This window comes from Panthera leo, chromosome B3, assembly GCF_018350215.1.
Source record: "Panthera leo isolate Ple1 chromosome B3, P.leo_Ple1_pat1.1, whole genome shotgun sequence".
NCBI classification, from domain to species: Eukaryota; Metazoa; Chordata; class Mammalia; order Carnivora; family Felidae; genus Panthera; species Panthera leo.
The window spans coordinates 21,924,462-21,942,864 of NC_056684.1; the positions used below are offsets into that span (position 1 = coordinate 21,924,462).

Here is an 18,403-nt window from a genome sequence, read left to right on the forward strand (position 1 = left end):
GACAAATCAAAAGCAAAATCCACAAATTGGACTTTATTGAAATTAAAGCTCTTGGCTCTGTGAAGGACCCTGTTAAGAAGGTGAAATGGCGAGCTGGGAGAAAAGGTTTGCAAACCACATTACCGACAAACAATTCCTATCTAGAAAATATAAAGAATCTCATCATTCAATTCTAAAAGACAAACAATCCAATTAGAACGTGGGCAAAAGCCCTGAAGAGGCCATATATAAAGAAAGGCTTTTATCTCTGCTACTGTAGCCAGTATGTAAATGGAGCACAACTTGATTCAACAACAGTACCCCAGGCCCTGCAGCAGGGGAGCTTTGTGGATGCAATTCAGAAAACACTGCAGAGAAGGACGCCAACAAGGGACCAAGGTCAAGGAGGCTTATACACTAGGCCTTCGTCAGCAAGTGCTACGCAGAGAGACCAGGAGACTTCACGGAGATATGGGAAGAGATTCACACTAACCTTATGAACCAGGTATAACTGATAGGGGCAGAAAAAGCCAGTCCCAGCTGCTTTAAGTGCTTAACTCTGAACTTGAGTCAATTTGGTCTGACAGAGAGACATTTTTTGCAGTTATGGCATCTGTTTTCCAAGAGTGCTTCATGGGATGAACAAGGTCCCTGGTGGTCTCAAGTGCCCAAGTCATGGATTCCATGATGTGTATTAATGAGTGTTTTATAGTAGTGCTGTGCCAGGCACTGGGGAGAAAGACAAGGTGTTCTTGCTCGCCTGTGTTGGCAGGTTGTTGAGAGTTTAGCTCAGCTACTTCATGGCATTGGCATACATTTTGTGTGGTCAAATGGCCTGCAGGGCCCTTAAATGACACAAGCCCCCTCATGCAGGCACATCCCCTAAATAGCAGCCTGCAGAATTATAAGCAAATATAAGTTCCTGATATGACTTCTCCAACAGCCCTTGTGAGAGTCTCTGCCATCTCATAGGGCTTCCCCTTTGTGTGCTCCTTAGGTAAGACCCTTGTGAAACTTAACAAAGCCCTGCTTTTTTTTTGGTCTGAATTGAACAATCTGGCCTTATTCCAGCATTCCCTGAAGCATTCCATCCACAGACTCTAATATGAAGGCATGAGCCCCAGGTCCTGCCATGCCATTTTCTCTTTATCTGCACCCTTGCTTGACCTCCCCTTTTTGCCCCCAGGGGCATCATGTACTTCCTTCAAGACCTGCAAGTAATAAACTCTATTTCATTTTCTCGTGTGGTCTTTTGTTGAACTGCAACTGACCATCTGCCATCCTTGGCCTCTGCTTAGCAAGTGTTAATTAACAAGAATAAAACCATAACACAGTTAAATAAGGGAGAAAGAGTTAAAACTGCCAGAAGCACCTCTAGAGAAGGGTGAATACAAAAAAGGGTCAGAGAATGACAAACACCTCAATGCAGAAGGGTGTGGTGAGCAAGGCAGAGGTGCCCCTCTGGAAATCCATCTTGAATTAGGAAGGGGGGATCATAGTGAACATGGGACTACATGCCTGGTCAGCTTGGTACTTACTTCCACAGACCCCCAAATGAGCTGGCATCACACAGGAGTAGTACTTGTGTATTAACCATCTTTTATTTTCTATATTTGATGATTTGACATCTTGGGGCCTTGATAACCCTAAAGGGACAGCTTTTCCCAGAGTTAGCCAATTCCTAGAGATAGTAAAGAACTCACCCCTAAGCATGGCTTTCATATACAAAACAACAAATCTAGGGCCCACACCCTAAACACCTTCACTATGGAGGACACTCCAAGCCACTATCCACCTGCCCCAAATACCCAGGACCAAGTACTAGATGACTAGGGACAGTCCCTATGCTCCAGAGACCACTGGAATTAGTCACATTAGCCAATCCTAACCCTGCTCACCCTGCCTTACCCATCCCTTCCCATGGAAATGACAATAAATCCTCTTGCCCACATTTTACCCTCATTCCCTGTGCTTCCTGACCAACCTGAGGCTCCCTGTGGCATGGTATGCCCCCACTTCTTGGGAACTGTGATTAAGAAACTATTTTTTGATTGACAATCATTTCCTGATCTGTTGGCCTTACTATGTCTCAAACTTTCTATTAACACACTATATTCTAAAGCAACTTGTACTTGAGATTATGACTAGTTAAACTTCACACATTCAGCCTCTTTTTCTGTAACATGATTCCATTCTTCATATCAAGACTTTTCTGGCTGCTCCATCAAGTTAAAGGGGATCCTTTAGAATACTGATAATGAAATTGAGCCAACTCCCCAGACTCATTCCAGAGTGTGCTGAGAAAGTTAGTGCCCCCACCCTACAGAGTGAAGCTCTGTGGGTCCAAGTTCTGCCTGGTATGCGGGGTGAGACCATCTGGAGTGGGGAGGAGTGGGGGATTATACTAGGTCCAGATCAGAGTTTGGGGATGTTGAGTATTCTACCCATTCTGTTTATGATTCAGATGAGGTCACACACAGAGCAGGAGTGCTGATGTGACCAAGACAGAATGAGAATGAGCAGTGATGAAATGAGCCTCATGCTAAATGTTCACTGACTGGTTCATGAGCTGACGAAAGCTTGATTACCCAAAGCAATAGTGGGACACGTCCATCATTTCATTCATCATATGAAAAAGGCTGATTTTCCAGTAAGTCTTTGACTTGAAGGGGATGTGAGGTGCATTGCAGACTCTCAGTCCTTCAGGGTATAGACCAGGGTGACGTCATAGCTTTGTCTACACTCCCTGCTTCAGCCGGTCTCCTGGAGCTGGCTCCACACGACAAGCAGTGCAGGGTCTCTGGCTATGACATGCTGCTGTGTCTGAGCTTCTCACTTTCCTTCCTGTGCTTTAAAGCACATTGCCCCATCCTAAATCTACCCTGCTCAAAATTGTTTTCCTTCCTTTTTTCTCCCTCTCTCTCTTGCCTTACCTTCCTTTTTATCACTAATCTCCATAATTCTGCCAACTTCACTTGCTATAAATCACTTTGAAGTCACCAGGTTCTCCAGGGGGAATGAAATCTAAATTGCATGATGATATCTGTAATACCTACAAGAGCCCTGAAAAATACAACCACAAGAATGGGAAAGCTTTTACCTCCATAACACTTCTTAGAGTGAGGTGTTTTTTTTCCTAGCAAAGTTGCAAAACTCCACTAATTTTAAGTCTGAGAATTGATTCCCTGGTTTGCACTGAGGTTCAAAGGATATTGTGAGAATACACATTTGAGATAACAGGGGATAATGCATTTTGTTTGTGTCATCTCAGATTGGGGTCCATTGGCTTGTTCTTGGAAGCTCTCCCTGTGGATAAACTCTGAGTGGCTGGGAGGCGATGGACCAGGACAGAAGCCCCAAAGGGGATTTTTTTCCTCTGTCCTATTTCCTGGGCAAAGACTTTCTGAGCACTTACAAAGGTGTGGCAAGGAAGTACAGCTATGCAGCAGGGCACAGGGTGGTGTTCTGCCCTGGAGGTCGGTCTGGGGCAGCCCACACAGGTCCAACTGGCAGTGCTAAGTAGGAAGTTAGCCGCCCAGGTAAAGACTCTGGGAAACTGAATGAGCATGATGTGGGGAATCTAATCAAAATGCAACTTAATTTTTGTCTCCTTGACCTCCTATATTCAGGAGGGAATTTAGCTGGGGGAATTCAGAAGAGTTTTCTTTCCACTGGATGAGAATCTGGTATACCCCCCTGACTTATAAACACAGTCCAGATCATAAATGGAATGTATTGTGTCCACTGAGTTAATCACACCTCCATCTCTCAATATTCATTTAAGGTACCTTCTCCTTCAGCCCCTCTAAACCTGGGCTGAGGGATCCTGCCTGCTATAAAGGGGGCGAGGCCTGGTATATTTTGATGAATTTTAGGCAGGGGAAGGGAAGTTTGAACTGAGGATCCTCCAGACCTCACCTTATGTCCCCAGGTCTGGCAGAACTTTTCACTAGGAAACATCATTAATAGGGTGAAAGGCAAACCAAAGAAAGATAGAAAAGTTCACTGAAATCCACAGAATCAAGAAAGAAGTTAATAAGAAATAGCTAATCCAATATAAAAATGGAAAGATATCTGAACACTTCATAAAAGGATACCTGAATGGCCAAGAACCAATGAAAATTTGCTCAACCTCAGTTACCACAGAAATTAAACTAAAATCACAATTAGACACCTCCCAGCTCTGAAATCACTGAAACAAAATATACCAAGTGTAGGTGAAGATGTGAAGTATCTGGATCCTTCCTCCTGAGCTGGTGAGAGTATAATTGGTTCAACACCTTTGGAAGATACTTGGCAGTATCTACCAAAACTGATCACACATATACCCTATGACCAGCGATTTCAGTACTTGGTATATACTCAACCACAATGTGTACACACATGTATACCAAAGCATATGGAAAGAATTTTCATGGCAGCCTTACTCACAGAGCTAAGAACTAGAAGCAACCCAAATGAATACCAATGGTAGGCTGGATAAATTGGTATATATGGACAAAGAGTATATTAGTAGTATATTAGTACTATATTAGTAGCACAGTATGAATGAATGACCTATGTTCAATATACTTATCATACAACACACTATAATTCATCACATGAAGTTTACAAATAACCTACAGGTTAGAAGTCACGATAGTGAATACAGTGGATAGAGAAAAAAGGAGGTGATGGGTTAAAAACACAAGGGGGCAGAATGGATGCAGATAATGAGCTATTTTTTGGTCTGAGTGGTGATTACAAAGGGAAATGTGCATTTCTGTATAACTCATGAGGCTGTACATTTTGATGTGTGTTTTTCTGTAGGTATGTTATACTTCAACAAAAAAGATGGGCAATAAAAATCTGTGGACCATAAAAGAGCCCTTATGTAAACCTAATAAATAGGCTCATGAAGGACTTCTCCATTCCAACTTCTGTTTACACGCATTTTTGAAAAACAGCCTTCCTGGCACGTAGCTGGGCATTTGCTAGCATGCTATTGATCATTTCACTCAGTCTGAACACTTTTATCCACATCAGCAAACCGCAGTCTGCCCCTTCCTCCAATCCCTTCTCCCCACAGCCAGATAGATCTTTAAAAGATATAAGTTATATCACATAATTCCCTGCTTGAAACTCACCAACAGCTTCCCACTACACTGGAATAAAACCCAAGCTTGCTTCTCAGACTTCAATGTCTTTGTCTTTCAGTACTGCAACCACCTGCTGTGCCCACTGCTCCAGGCTTACCTGGCACCAGGGCTGTCCAGGACCAGTGCTTCAGGTCTGTCCCCCACACATGCTGGGTACTTCCCACACCCTTTCCTGCACTTGTGGCTGACTTTGCTGGAAGAGCTTCCACAGCACTTCCCACCCTTTTCCTTGCATTCCAAGAATCTGCTTCAATTTCACCACTGCTGAGAAGCTTTCTTCACTCCCACCCAAACTGCTCTCCCCATTATTATATTACCGTATCAATTACTACTTCTGGAGAACTAATATAATCTGTAATAACATTATGCAGCCATCCATCCATCTGTCCCTCTATCCTGTGTGTGTTCCCTTTGGAGAATTTAAGTTCTGGGAACTTGCCTGTTTTGTCTCCCCAGGACCTAGCACATAGCACAGTTCAGGGCATGTCAGAGCTACTCAGTAAAAGTATGTTGAAGAAGTAAATGGAAATTATAAAGGCAACTACCCATTCAATCCATTCCTCTGCTTTACACCTGGGCAAAGGTGTTTCCTAAACTCCTGAACTCCAAAGTGAGCGTTCAAGACATTGCCATTTCGGCAAAACTGTACTGAGGTCTTCCTGGCTCAACAGTGTGCTGCATACAGAGGGTACACTAAGACACAGACACTGCTCACATTTTAGTGGTATAGTGAGACACAAATAGGTTACTTCAGTTCATACTGGTTTGTAAGGAAATTATATAATTGTAAACAATGTTATGAAAATGAAACCAATCATCTTTCTTTCTTTCTTTCTTTCTTTCTTTCTTTCTTTCTTTCTTTCTTTCTTTCTTTCTTTCGTTTCTTTTTGTCAGGAACCCAAGAAACCACCAGAGGAAAAGCATTTAGAAAGTTTTACTAGTAATTATTCTCACCTACTATTTAAAAAAAAGTATTGCTTAATGACTTCAATAGTGCACTTTGTATTAACACCTTTATTCTGTGGTCTGAAATATTATGCTGTTGAGATGCACTGGCAATCAAAGAAAACAAAACGGACCAGACAATCGTACATGATGTGTGACTGGGCACAATTGTCAGAGAGAAATAGGGCAGAAAGGAGAAAGGACAGCAAAATGCACACAAGATCAGCAAGAGCGAAGAGAATGTCCTGCAGGAAAGAAAGGATGTGTGCTTTCCTGGTGCTCAAATACCTTTGTCGCCGCATCACAAGGACATGCTGGAAGCAATGCGAGTACCCAGCAATGAGGAACACTGCTAGCAAATTTGGTCTATCAACTTCAGTTGAACATTTTTCAGACGTTAAAAGTCATCTAAAAAATGAAGATGACCAAATGGTATGTTCCCTGTGATGGCACTTTGTAAAATCTGTGCATGTGGACACAGAGATCCAAGCAGGTCATTCCCCTCTGAAAGCTGCCCAGGGTCCTACACCACTTAAAGTGAATGATGGTGACACCTGGGTGGCTCAGTCAGTTAAGTGGCTGACTCTTGATTTTCACTTATGTCATGATCTCACGGTGTGAGTTCAAGCCCTGCATCGGGCTCTGCACTGACAGCACGGAGCCTGCTTGGGATTCTGTCTCCATCTCTCTCTGCCCCTCCCCCACTTGCTCTGTCTAAAATAAATAAAAATAAATGTAAAAAAAATAAAGTGAACTATGAAAATGGCAGAATAAGTCACATGTATACTACTGTGATGTGCAAATGGTGTTCTTTGATCTAATGTTGTTTACTTCATTTAAATTTTTTTTAAATTTTGAAATAATTTCAGATATATAGAAAAGTTGCAAAAATAATACAAAGGATTCCTATTTACCTATATATAACTATATACCCCAAATGTTAAAGTTTTACATTTTATCATTCTAGGTATGAGTCTAATCTAAAGACTCTATTCATTTCACCCATTGTCCCAACAATGTCCTTTGTGGCAAAACACTTGTTTTCTGATCCAGAATCCTACATTGTATTTCATGCTCACATGTCTAATCTAGTTTTTAAAAATCTGAAACAGCTTCTTAGTCTTTCATTTCATGACCTTTACATCCTCCAACTTGGGTATGGAATGTCCCTCCATCTGGGTCTTCATGATTAGAGTAACTGTACATTTCTAGCAGGGATACAACAGAAGTGATGCTCTGCCCCCAGTGCCCAAGCACCAGATGCCCAAGACACATGATGTCTACTGGGCTCTAGGTGGGCTCGTCACTGATGATGCTCATTTTGATCTCTTGCTTAAGACAATGCCTGTTTCCTTCACTATAATGTCACTATGTCTTCATTTGTAATCCACCTTGCATGGAGACACTTCATGCACGTATTCTACATCTCAGTGAATTTGTCTCCGCTAGTTTAGCACTCAGTGATATTCTTGCCTAGAACAATTAAAACTTTGGTAGTTGTCAAATGATGATTTTCTAGTTCCTTCCTTTCTTCGACATTTATTACCTTGTATTCCACTGTAAGAGAAAGCTTTTCCTTTACCCCTTCCCAATTTATTTCTCTATTTATTCCTTTATTTACATTAGTACAGGTGTATGCACTTTTCTTTACTAAAAATTACCTATTTAATAAGTAATAACCAACTGCTGTTATGATTAGTTTGAGGCTCAAACTATCCCACTGTCCACCTGACTTGCCCCCATCACTCTTTGATGATATGTTTTTTCCTGAAGTTCTAGTTATGCAAACACACTGTGCTTCTCTGACTCTCTTCTCATGGCACCCCCTATTTCTTTGCCAGATAATTCCTACTACTCTTTAAAGAGTCAATTTAGTAAGTTTCCCCAACTTCTCTTATCCTCCCTTCTCAAATCTTGCTATGACCTTGATAAACCATGTTTCTTTTCCATCCTATGCCCTGCCTGCTGGTTTAGGCTTAAGCAGTGGAGTCTGTGACTCAAATTTCTTTCTTACCCAGGTAAAGAACCATTCTGGTCCATGTGAGGTACTCAACAAATAAATATTTGCTGAATAAGTGAATAGGGAAAAAAACCAAAAACAACAGTGGAAACGTTCTTATTCTACATAACCTGTGATTCTGTAGGTTTTTATATATTAGATCAAATCTCATAACTTTTTTGTTGAGATCTTCCATCTCCTTGCTAAACTTTTTCCTGTTATTTGAAGTTATTGAGAAAGCCAGATTAGTCTCTCACTACTGTTTGCATTTTTCACTTCGTGTGCTGACACTTGGGGCATAATGTTTTAAATTCTTTCTTCCTTTTCTGTTCCCAGATATTGTCCTTCTCAATAACTTAGATGTGTAACACACATCTCAAAAATATTCCAAACTCAGCTTCAGAGAGTCTGATATTTCTTTCCAAATCAACCATCCTGGAGATCTTCCCTTCTCCATTTAGGGCAACCTCATGTTTCTATTTCTTCTGGCCAAAGACTGCAGGAGTCAATGTGAACTATTTCTTTCCCACTCCCCATCTGGCCCATCAGCAAGTCCTGTTGGGTTCTAAATACAATTTGAACACTGACCTGCCTGCTTCCCACTGCTCCCCCTGCCATATCCTCATCCAAGTACTGTCTTTTCTCACCAACAGTATTTATTGCAACTGTCTCCTCCCTAATCTCCCAGAAAGGCTGACATCTAGTTTCAAAACAAGGATCTTGCTAAACCTAAGTTAGATCAAGTCCCCTTGCCCAGGACCCTCCAATGATGTCCCATCTTACTCAGAGGCGAAGCCAAATCCTACAGTGCCTGACAATGCTTTGAATGACATGGTGCTTGGTTCCCCTCTGATCCCATCTGCTTCTCCTCCTTATCTCCCCACCAGCCATACTCTTTCCAGATGTTTCCTCTTCCTGGAACAGACATCCCTCTCCTCCTCCAGATCCTCCTCACAATCACTGCTTGATGAGGCCTTCCCTGACCCCCTTGTCTAAATGCTCAATTCCTCATGTGGGACTTCACTGCTTCAAGTCTCTGTTCTCTGCTTTATCTGTTCTCCTCAGCACTGATCACTAATGGTCTATATATTACACACATATATTGTATTTTTTGGTCCATTTCTCCCATTAAAATGTAATTTCTACAAGGACACAGAGTTCTGTTTGCTCAGTAATATATAGTGCCTGGCCAAAAATAGGTACACAATACATATATTAAAAATTAAATTGAAATGCAATGAGTTCTATATCTGAAAGGATGTTTCTAACTTCCTATTCCACTTTTCTAGTTAGAGGAATAGTTTTCAGGATATCTAGTGTAGCATTCTGTGGGCAATCTATGGTGTGTTTTCTATCTAAAAGGAAAAACAGGTGGACTTGGGTTGCTCTTCACTCTTAAACCAGATTGAAAAACTGTCAAGGTTCTGCTTATCTCTAAGCAAAAGGAATCCAACAGCATCATGTTAGAGACAATCAGACATATCCATTTGCCTTTTTTTTTTTTTTTGCTTTTAAGCTTAAATAATAATACATTTTTTACACAGAAATTACAAAGTGTAGATGATCCCTGTAAAGGCTTAGTGACAATGTACATGTTAATATTAATGATAAATAATTGCAATATTTATTTATTTATTTATTTATTTATTTATTTATTTATTTATTTATTTATTTTTGAGAGGGCACAGGCAGGGGACGGGCAAAGGGAGAGGGAGAGAGAATCTTAAGCTGCCTCCATGCCCAGTGCGGAGCCCGATGCAGGGCTTGATCTCATGACCCTAAGATCATGACCCTTAAATCATAACCCGAGCTGAAATCAACAATTGGATGCTTAACTGAGGCACCCAGGAGCCCCCTAAACAGAGAAAGCATTGCAGAAGAGTTTAAAGTTACACACAAGACACTACCAAACAGGTGTCGGGTGATTCACCCACATTTTACAGACTGTTTCAGTGAGTTCCTTTTGTGTCACATCCAATAAAGTTGCTATTTCTGTATAATCAGTGTGTGTTATCTTGAGATAATCAGGGTGCAACAGTACAGCATAAGACAGCAGATGGGTTTACAATAGGGGGAGAAGGTATTAAAACAATATCATTAGGTTTAAGTGAAGTCAAAGGCAATGTTGACTCAAATGCACACTTTGTAAGAGCACAGAGCCTTTGGGCTACCACTTGTGTCCTGTGCAAAGTTAAGTGGCCTCAGGTGATTTCTTCCACTTTCATCTTCCTGTTCTCTTCTACCTCAGTATGTCTTTTGAGCTGTCCTCCCTCAGGGTGCAATCTTCAGCCACAGTTAGCCTGTGAAAGTGTTCTTCAAGAACAAAAGCTGAAAATCAAGTTAAAAAACCTTACTACTCATTTTCTCCAGCATTGTTTGTGAAAGACACTACGACTTTTGTCTAACACAAAAATAAGGTAACGATTTCTAAATTAATGTGACCATTACTTGGTTTCCTTTTCCTGCCCACAAAATTAAAATTTTATATTAAATTAATGGAGGCCACTGAAAAATCACGTGAATATCCCACAAAGAAGCCAGGTGACAGCGGCTGTACACAGCTTGCCCGTGTCACAGGAGTAATGGCAAATACTCTGCACATCCTCCTCCGTATTGAACTTGGGGTTCCCTGAAGTCATGGCTGGTGCACTTGTCATCAGATTCCCCACATGTGACTTGATGTACATGCTCAATAAAAATATGTTGACTGATGGAGTGAATGAATGCATAACCAAAGAAGAAGAGGAGGCAGGATCTGGGTGTGTAAACAGTTGTTAGAGCACAGTGGCTGGCCTCCAACTGCAGTAGAGACTCATCCTTCCTTGCATGGATTCTTGGCATTTAGCCCAGGCATACTATGGGGGACAAAGGGCTCTGTGATCTCTTTGAAGTTGATGGAGGAAGAGAAGAAAGAAGTTCAGCCAGAACCCATAGCAGGAACTGAGGGAGGGCATGGGCATGGAGGTCTGGTTGGTAGGGAGAGGATGGCACCAAAAGCACACCCATCCCTTCTCACCTCAGCAACCCTGGAACAGCTGTGAAATTTCTGAGGGTGACACAACTCCCAGTTTGAGAAACCAGTCTGTCTGGGTCCCCACATGTATATATGACACGACACTTCTTGGTAGACATTCACAGACTTCTCAGACAGCGGGCAGATCCTCATGGATGCCCACTAGCTGGCTCCCAAAGCTCCCCTGGCTGGACAGTGCAGGTGTGCAAACGTGCTTCTGAACCCATCTGTAGCTTTGACGCAGAGACTTGTGGCAAGGTGTGACAGCTGGCCTGCAGCAGTGGCCCTACGTGGCCATGACGAACAAGGCCATGATGAACAAGCCACTTGAAGATGGCTTACAAGATGGAGTTCATGGCTTAGGGAGGATAATCAGAGTTGGCCAAGATGCCACCACTGACAGCATGAGGAGACCAGGGAGTTGAACTTTGTTACAGAGCATTATAATCTCAGAATTGTTCTTTGTTATTTCCTCGTGGTTATTTTTTTCAATCACCTAAATCACACACAGTGCACACATATACACACACAAATTATGTATGTAAAAATTTATGTGGGGGCAAAAAGTGAAAATCTTCCTATGCCAGGGTCCACTCCTGTCAAGAGCCTGTCTAAAGTCACCCAGCAGCAGGCAGCATCTGGTTTGTCTGCCAAGGAGCCATGTTGGGGCTGCAGGATGTTCAGGTTAAAAGGGCCCCAGTTCTACCTTGTCCACACCTGATCTTACTGATGACAAAACAGAGTCCTAGGCAACATGAAATTACATCCCAGGGAAAGGATCATACATCAAGGACCCAGGGCTTTCAACTGGTTGTTGATGAAGCTCTGGGTTCCTGGTCTGACTGTCCTGGCAGCTGTGACTGCAGCCCCCTGGACTCCTTGACATCAGTGTGGATGAAAATGGAGTAGGAAATATGCTGCTGGTCAGTGGTCAGAGGTTCCTCAGTGTTGCTGAAGAAGTTAGCTGGCTCATCTTACCAGGACAGTGAATCCCACTATGGGAGGCTGGCCAATGCGGGGGGGAAAGAGGCAAGGAGGCAAGGACCAGGAGTCTGGCCAGAGAGGAGGGGAGACCTTGGAGCATCTCAGGAACCCAAGATGGCCATAGTACAAGAGGTTGAAGCAGCCGGGTGAGGCCAGGAGGCCAGGTCAGCTGTTTTCTCCTCTCAGATCCCTCAGCTTGGCCTGCATAGCACAACTTACCCTTCATGGTGGTAACAGTATTACTGAGGACACAACTGATCACTGCCTCAATCTACACTCTACCCCTCACTTATAGGACATCATGGGCTGGGTGGGGGGAGGCACAGAGGAACTTTAGCTAAGTGACCAGACTTGTAGAAAGAAATACTGGTCCTAAATCCTTCCAGAACTTTCCTTTATAAGCATATAATTAACATATCAAGGATATAATTAAGATCATGTTACATAGTCTTGGGTGGCTTGTTTCTCATAACCATGGCTGTTTTTCCATGCCAGCAGACAGAGATAATTTACTTCCCCACTTCTGGCCACATAGCTTTCCATCATGTAGATGCACCAGGATTCCCTGAACTGTTTCCTTGCCACGTGTTGGCAAAACAAGAGATGTCTGTTGAAGTATCTTGGCCTGCAGGGCAGAGATGGCTGTAGGAGGGGCACCTGGGTGGTTTAGTCAGATGAGTGTCTGACTCTTGATTTCAGATCAGGTCATGATCCCAGGATCGTGGGATGGAGCCCTGTGGCAGCCTCTGCATTGACAGCAGAGCCTACTTGGGATTTCTCTCTCCCTCTCTCTCTGCCCCTCCCCTTCCCTGCCTCCTTTTTTCTCTCTCTGGAAGAAGGAAGGAAGGAAGGAAGGAAGGAAGGAAGGAAGGAAGGAAGGAAGGAAGGAAAGAAAGAAAGAAAGAAAGAAAGAAAGAAAGAAAGAAAGAAAGAAATGGCTGTAGGAAAGATTCCTGAAAGGGGCAGTGGTTGTTAACATGGAATTAGATGTTAAATTAGATAGACACTAGCACATTGTCCTTCGTGAATCACAGGGAAAACAAATGTTAACTGTGTGAGGTGATGGGTGTTAATTAAACTTACTATGGTGATCATTTCACAACACACACATAGAGCAAATGTTTATGTTGTATGCCTTAAACTTATACAATATATGTCAATTTTATCTCAAAAAACTAGAAAAAATAAATTTCACCACAATTAAAAAAAATCCTGTGCCAACTTATATACTACCACCCACAAACCATGTGAGTGTCTGTCTCCCTGCACCCTCGCCAGGCCTGGACATCTTTAATCTTTTACATATTTGCCAACTAAGTGAACAAAATGTGGTACCTCAGAGGTTGTCTTTTTTTTTTTAATTTGCACTTTTCTGATTATTCAGTGATTGATGAACTTTTCACTTGTTTATGGGCCATTTTTATTTCTTCTGCAAACTGCCTGTGTATATCTTTTCCTTAATTGTACTTATCTATTTTTCTTACTGATTGGATGCACTCTTTGTGTATTATGGATATTAAATTTGGGGCTCAGTAAGTTAAACATTCAACTCTTTATCTCAGCTCAGGTTTTGATCTCAGGGTTGTGAGTTCAAGCCCTATGTTGGGCTCTGCACTGGATGTAAAGTGTACTCAAAAAATAATAATTAATTTCTTACCATTGGTTTCTTATCTTTTCATTTTTTTATGATCCCTTTCACCCATGAAAGTAGAGAATTTAATTAAGTAAAATCTGCATTATTTCTCTTCTAAAATTTGTAAGCTTTGTGGCTTGCTTAAAAGTGCTTCCCCCAAAATAAAGGCTATTCCCTGGTATTTCCTTTTAATAGTTCTTGTTGTATTCCCCCCACCCCCAAATGCTCATACTTTAATACATCTGGAATAAACATTTGTAAGTATAAGAAATATAGTGAATTGCTTCCATATGGATAATCAAGTGTTACTACATGGTCGAGTCACATGGTCTATCTTTTCATCCCTGATTTAAAATATCACATTTAACATACACTAAAAATTCCTTTTATGCAATCCTAAGGAGACAAGGAGTAGGTGGTAGGAGCTTTGGTAGGGTTGGTGAGGGCTTCAGGGAACTGAGATTCAGTTTTTGCTGTTCACAGAATGGGAACTCACGTAGAAGCTGAGGTAGTTTGTTACCTGTGAACACCTGAGATGGTATCTTCTACAGTCAGAAGACAAGGGCACAAATGGTGACATCGACAATCCTTGGTCCTAAGACCAAAGGGAATGAAGTGAGTGACATTCCCTGAAGGAATGTTCTCAGGATTATGGTTGTTCTCAGGATGATTCACACACAGCTGCCAGCCCCAAGGAGGCCATAGTTTTCAATGCCCTCTTCTCCAAAGGGGGGGAGCCAGGACTAGAAGAACAGATGATACAGCCCTGCTGGGAAGCAAAATGGGGCCAGGTCAAGGGTAATGGGCCTTCAAAGCCTCTGCCCAGTGGAATTCTAGAATTCCTATGGCCAGTGACTGCCATCTTTCCCCTATTTTAGGAACACTCATTGTGGTTATTCTGTTCTGTTCCACCACTATGTGTGGGTGGTACGGGGAGATGTGTGTGTGTGTGTGTGTGTGTGTGTGTGTGTGTGTGTGTGTGTTATGCATAGTTGTATGATTGTGCGTATGTGTGTAGGGGTTTCAGGGTGCCAGCTAACTTGTCTTTTTAGTCCATGGGTCTTCAGAGTATGAGAAGTCGTATCCAGATCTTTCAAAACAACTGCTGGATGGACATTGTATTGATTTCCGTATGCAAATGTTGAAAAATTACATCTATTTCACAATCATTAATCATATTAATTATGCAAATGCAAAAATTAAAAATAGAAATCCTTGACTTTGAATTTGGTGGGACTTTAAGAGTTGTCTCTCATGGGGAACAATGACATCTGATATTTGTGTCAGAAAAAGACTGAATCAAATAGTTGGTGACCAAAAGAGTTGGCTGTGGTGGGCATTAAAACTGCTCACAAATATCTGAGTTTCTTCTGGTTCTGGGCACTCAGAAGGATTGTACTTCCTGAGGCTATACTTTGAAGATCTATATACATCTTATATATATACATATATATACATGTGTGTGTGTGTGTATATATATATATACACATATATATACATATGTATGTACATATATACATACACATATATATCTATATATCTTACGTATATATCTTACATATGTATATATATATATATCTTACATATATATCTTACGTGTGTGTGTATATATATATCTATATATCTATATCTATATCTATATCTATATCTATATCTATATCTATATCTATCTATCTATCTATCTATCTATCTATCTATCTATCTACATCTTTCTTGGCCAATGAAACATGAGGTGAGGTGATGTGCGTAATTCTGAGTCAATACATGTAATTGCTGGGGCTCAACTCTGCAGTCCTTCCCTTCTTCCTGCCACCAAGCCTGATGATGTTCCAGATGGCAGCTGCTCTGTCAGCCTATGTGAGAGTGACATGAAGCAAGCTCCTAACAGACCCATGAAAATAAACCTCTGTGGCTGAAGCCTCTGAGGTTTGGGGGCTGGTTTGTTACTGTATTGATATACTAAGCTAGTATAACTCACTGATAATTGACATACTAAGTATTTCCATTCATCCCCATGGCTTCAAGTATCTCTATACTGATGATTCTCAGATTTATAATTTTATCTCAGTCCTCACCCCTGAGCTAGAAGCTGTTTTTTCTCCAGCTGTGCCTCTCTTAATCTATGAAAGTTCAAGTGCCCAGGCTCAGTCTTGAGCTCCTTTCTCTTTTCTCTATCCATACTCTTATCCTCAGTAATCTTGTCCCCTGAATTATCATTTATGCACCAGTGTCTTCCAAACTTAACCCCTCTCCAGGACACTGTACTTCATTTCTGCATAGTGCTTACATTAGTCCAGACTCTTAAATTTTTTTTAATGCTTCATTTGTTTTGAGAGAGAGAGAGAGAGAGAGACAGAACACAAGTGCAGGAGGGACAGAGAGAGGGAAACACAGAATTTGAAGCAGGCTCCAGGCTCTGAGCTGTCAGCACAGAGCGTGACGCAGGGTTCAAACTCACAAACTGCGAGATCATCATGTGACCTGAGCCAAAGTTGGACACTTAACCAACTGAGCCACTCAGGTGCCCCAGTCTGGACTCAAAATTGAATAACAAAACTGAATTGTCGCTGTCTCCTGAATTTTACTCTTGAATTGACCAATAGTGCCTACCATAAAAAGGTCCTTTGAAAATGTCAACACACACACACACACACACACACACACACACACACACACAGCAATTAAAGTGTTTACATTTTCTTTCCTCACATAAGTAGCAAGGCTGGAACAATATAATAATTAAAAATAATAACTTGAACAGTGTAACTAGGAAAGAAAGGAAAGAAGGAAAAAAGAAAGATGCAGTTTTATCATATCAAACAGAAAATGCAAAAACTGAAAACAGAACATTATTCTACATCATCAGCAAGCAACCTTCTTCAAAATTACAGCAAGAAGCAAGAGAAAACTGAAATCAGCCACTTTTTAAAAGACATATATTCCTTAAGGAATATTCCCTCGAGGACACTGCTCATGTAAGGCCCACAAGACACCAGGAAATTTCACTGGGTGTCCCAGTAACTGTAATGAGTCACTGAACCCACTAGCCAAGAGCAAATTCTGGAAGAGATCTGAATGCAAGAGCCAATGGTGGCAGGTCAAGCCTCCTTTGTTAACCCTTTGCAGTAGAAACTATTTTTTTTTGAAAAGTTGCTTGAATCCAAGATGGAAAATGGCAATAGTAACAGAAAAACATACTTGGCCTGTCTTAGTATGTCACATCAAGAGACATGGGAAATGTCTGAAATCTCCACTTACAATTTCCCATCAAGCTTATTCTGACTCATAATCAGAATGGTAAGGCCAACTGGGATGGAGATACGAGTCCATGGGTCAGGGCCAAGCCATCTTGGGCAGCCTCCAGGAACACTATGTCAGGTCCAAGTGCTTGACTTCTTTCCTATCAGGTCTCAAACCCATAATTTCCTCATCTTTAGCACAATATCTTGACCATCCATAATCTCGCACCCTGGTATTCTATACTCTTGGTGGGTTCACCCTTATACCTCACCCTCATATTCATGCCGTTCCCATCTTCCCACAATAGAACTCCTGCTGCTTTGTAGGGCTCCCTCTGTTCTGTACAAGTTTCTGCATACTCCAAGGTCCACCTATAGGTCTCCAGTTCTGTGGTGTCTATACCACACATGAATACCATATACTTAATAGTTGCTATTAATTTAAAGCTTTGATATCTACTAGATAATTTACCCTCCTTATTATTTTTTCCACTTGCCTTGGTTATAGATCTTTACGATTCAATAGGTATTTTACAATTTGTCAAGTTATGGGGCACCTGGGTGGTTCAGTCAGTTAAGTGTCTGACTCTTGATTTCAGCTCAGGTCATGATCTCAGGGTTCATAAGATCAAGCCCCTGCTTGGGACTCTGTCTCTCTCTCTCTCTCTGCCCCTTCCCCACTTGTGTGCACATGTGCATGTGCATTCTCTCTCTCTCTCTCTCTCTCTCTCTCTCTCTCTCTCCCCCCCTCTCAAAAAATAAATAAACTTAAAAAAAAAGAATTTGTCGAGTCCCATGAAAAGTCATGCTGAAATTTTGGGATTTAGATAGCATTTGGAGGTTGACCCGTGAGGAACTGTCACCCAGTGCACCAAGTCTTCCTATCTAGAAAGAGGTATATCTCCCATTCATTCTCCAACCTGGTGCCAAGTGGTTTCAGTTTTGGCCATTTCTCCAAGACTGTTTTTGCTAAGACCCACAGGATGGCTACATTTTTAATCTCATGGGTTTTTCATTCCTCATTTTATTAGATCTGTGTGTAGTCCTGAATGCTTTTGATGAGTCCTTCCTTGAACATTCTTCCCTATTGCCTCCATAACACCTGCTCTCCTGATTTTCTATTAATTCTCAGCCACCCTTTCTTGATCTTTGCTGGCTCTTCCATGCTCTCTGACCTGTAAATGACACATTCCTTGGAGCCTCACCCTGAGCTCTCTCTTACATTTTCTCCATAGATATTGTCAGCACTCATATCCTGAAATATCATCCAAATGCCAACAATGCCCAAATTCATATTTCCAGCCATGGACTCTCTTCTTAACTTCACTTCAGTCTTATGGATCTGCCTACCTATGTGACATCTCACTTGACTATCTCAGTTACTTCAAACATAATGAGACTACAAACATGTTCTGCTCTCCTCATTGAATTGGCTTCTCCCTCCAGTTTTCCTCATTTGTGAAGGGCTCTTCC

At 41.6% G+C, this 18,403-nt stretch overlaps 1 protein-coding gene across 1 annotated transcript in view; it reads right to left on the reverse strand.

Moving 5' to 3' along the window:
- OTUD7A (OTU deubiquitinase 7A) overlaps positions 1–18,403 on the reverse strand; it is a 374,562-nt gene that overhangs the window by 216,095 nt on the left and 140,064 nt on the right. The window lies entirely within an intron of this gene.